Source organism: Myotis davidii, unplaced genomic scaffold (assembly GCF_000327345.1).
Source record: "Myotis davidii unplaced genomic scaffold, ASM32734v1 scaffold1633, whole genome shotgun sequence".
In the NCBI taxonomy this organism is placed as follows: Eukaryota; Metazoa; Chordata; class Mammalia; order Chiroptera; family Vespertilionidae; genus Myotis; species Myotis davidii.
The window spans coordinates 4,005-7,220 of record NW_006284096.1 but is presented as its reverse complement, the minus strand read 5'-3'; the positions used below and the strand labels follow the sequence as shown (position 1 = coordinate 7,220).

General features: G+C 37.4%; 1 pseudogene; it reads left to right on the top strand.

The window, feature by feature from the left end:
- The window catches only part of LOC102754379, a 35,210-nt pseudogene extending 32,133 nt beyond the window's left edge, over positions 1-3,077 (top strand).
- The last annotated feature ends 139 nt before the right edge of the window (positions 3,078-3,216 follow it).

The following is a 3,216-nucleotide window of genomic DNA, read 5'->3' as shown; positions in this document are numbered from 1 at the left end:
ACCCCAGCTTTTTTCTTCCATCTCTGTGTCTGTCTCTTTCTTTCATTTTCTCAATCCCAGCTGCCCCTACTCAAGAACCAGACCGCTCTCCAGCCACGCTGGACATGGAGAAGAGAGACATATTTACATCTAGCGACCCAGATCCAGGGACTTGAGTACAGGGGAACGCTCGGAAGTCATGTGAGGGGGTCTCTCCGAGAAGTGCCCTGTGCAACAGATTAAAGTCGTAAGGTAAGGAGCAGATTATTGTAAGTTGTATTAGCTGGGTGTAAAACATGGGTAATTCAGGGTCTCAGGAAAGAGATCTCTACTCTCAAATGCTTAAAATTATGCTCAAAGCTCGAGGATGCTCTGTTGAGTATAGTCAGATTCTTGATTTCTTAAGTTCTGTTAATGAATCTTGCCCTTGGTTTCCTGAAGAAGGAACCGTCAACTTTCAAACATGGGAAAAGGTCGGAAAGCAGTTGTGTGACCGATACACAGCAGAAGGTCCAGAGGAGATTCCTATTCCTACATGGTCTTTAATTCGTGATTGCCTTGATCCAGCACAGGAGAGTTTAAGAATGTCTAAGCAGGGTGTAGCCAGGGCTTTACAGCCTACAGTGGAGGGATGCGAATCTCATATAATACCACTTCCCCCCTCTGTGCCTCCTCTGCCTTAGCTGTCGCTCTTGCGACCACAGTTGAGAGGGCACCTGATAATTTACCTCGTAATTATGAGCAAGAGCTAGAGTTTGAGACAGAGCGGGACAAGCATCACTGTGAGTGGGATGACTCAGATGATAAGGTTTTGCTCATAGCTGGATGCAGGTGCTTGGCCGAAAGTGAAAGCGACTTCATATTTCATTTTGCTGGAGGCTCAAACTACTTGTATCAGGCTGAACCAAGTAGAAAGGATTAAAGGAATTTCTCAACAACTGCCAATAATTCTTTATCTTAAAAAATCTTTTTCTTTCAAAACAAAACAAAACAGTAGATACCAGACCATTACTGAATTTTCCCCCCAAAGCAAGGTGAGGGAAGGTAGACATGTGGCGATCCTGTGTGGACGCCCACTCCCCAAGAAAGCTATTTTAAAGTGTCTCATCTTCACCATGCTATTTTCCGGCTAGTGACTTAAAAGTTTTAGAAAATTTTTCCTCAGAAAGATGGCAAAAACGAACCAAAAAGAAAAATGCAAGCTGGTTCTAGCAACAAGATTGGTATTTCCATAATAAAAGGTAGTTTATTTAAGTAATCATGGACCTCATTCAAAAGTTAACTTTAAGGCTGCCAGGAAAATCAGTAAATTATATCTGTTACAGAATTTACCAAAGTAAATGCCTTAAAATAATTATGATTGACTCTGGAATCTCAAAATTGTTAAAACATAAATAAATATTAATTATGAAGGTCCAATTGAATGGCTACAGGCCTGCTTCCAGTCACTGGCAACTTGAAACTTTGGGAGTTTGCTGAATTAAAAAATAAAATTAAATGTCTAGGTATTTTGAAATGACAAAATACTAAAATGTTAATCTGAATTTGCCTCATGAAAAATCTAGAGGATAGAATTGAATTTGTTAGTTAAATATGTCTTGTATTTTTTAAAAATATGAAATTATTATTAATCTGAATATTTGACTTGCCTGCTCTAAAAGTTTAGGTTCAAATTAAATTGGGAGAAATTATATAGTTGTGGTAACTAAATACCTAAAGTATAGAAATTTATTTTTGAGAAAATAATTTTTGTGTTTTCTCTGAAATAATTAGGAATTCAAAATATGTTACTTACTGGTCTAATTAAAAAAGGAGGATTAATTCTGTGATCCCAGCCAATTTTGGAAAACTCCAAGGGCCCAGAGTGATTCAAAGAATTTGTTCTCTTTTCTTAAAGGAAATATTTTAAATTTAGCCAATCTAATATACTTGAAATCACATGGAAAGCCTTATCAAATAAAAATTAATAACTATATTTTACTTATATACATATACTTTAAATGTTATGAAGGTTTTGGCCTCTAAGAAGGGCAAAATAAACTAACAATATATTTCTTAAATACAGCCAAATTTTTCAGCAACGGAAATTTAATACAAAAAGCCCCTACTCGCCTGCATTTTAAATAGGCTGGAGGTGGGGCAGCGTTTGTGCCTTGTGAATCAGATGTATAAGTTTACTAAATTTGCTTGCTTTGCTTTTTTTAAATAAAGATACCTACTTTAATTACTTTATAAATTAGCTTCTTAAATTATAATCAAGGTTTCATATAATTTCAGCTAAATGAAAAGCCAATATTTTTATAAACGATTAAATTCTAATAAAGCCCTCTGAAAGTTACTGGAACTACCTATGATCCCTCTATATATGCAAATAAGCCTAAGGGGACATTAATTAAGTAAGACCCTATCTAAAAATCTCAATGAGATTGACAAATTTATTCAATATACTTAAGAATCCTAAGAAAGTTTTTATTAAGTGTATGCAAAGACCTACAGAGTTAATTTTCTAATTTTGTGACTCACATGTAATAGCATTTTGCAGCCATCTAAAAAAATATGAATGCCAAGTGCTTTGGGGCCATCTGGTAAATCCTATCTTCCCTAAACCAAAGGCACTTAAAAGTCAGTGATTTACATTTTGCCTCCCAAACAGAGGGTAAATAGCTTATGCAAAAGTACTCAAAAAGACTGATAGCAGAAATCCAATTAGTGTCATTTACTGTCCACACCCTAGGTCAAATAAAGTTCAGGGGAACTAATAGTGGAAGGTTACCAGAGGTTTAATATTGTTGCAGAGGCTTGTCACTCACCTGGAGGTTACTTATTATGGAAGCATTTTATCCCTGTTTGTGTTAATATTGGACCAGCCTACATTCAGGGAATGGTATTAGCTGCCACATTAAAAGAGGTGTTATACCTCAGGCATTAACCATTTTTACAGATGGATCCAGTTCTGGAAAGGCTGGACCTACGGCAGCAAGGGAGCACAGGTCCTTCAAACCCCTTATATTTCAGCACAACAGGTAGAAATACAAGCTCTTATTTATGCCTTGACAGATTTTGCTACAGAACCCATCAAAGATCAGACGGAGGCCTAAAACCGGGACTACAGGCTTTATTAGAGAAAAAGCACCTGCCAGGCTGCCTCACAAGGGGAAGACAGCAACACGTGCAGGGTGGGCACGCCTTTTGAGGGGCGGAATGGGAAGGGGTTGGGGGCTTAGTGTACTCGGCGCG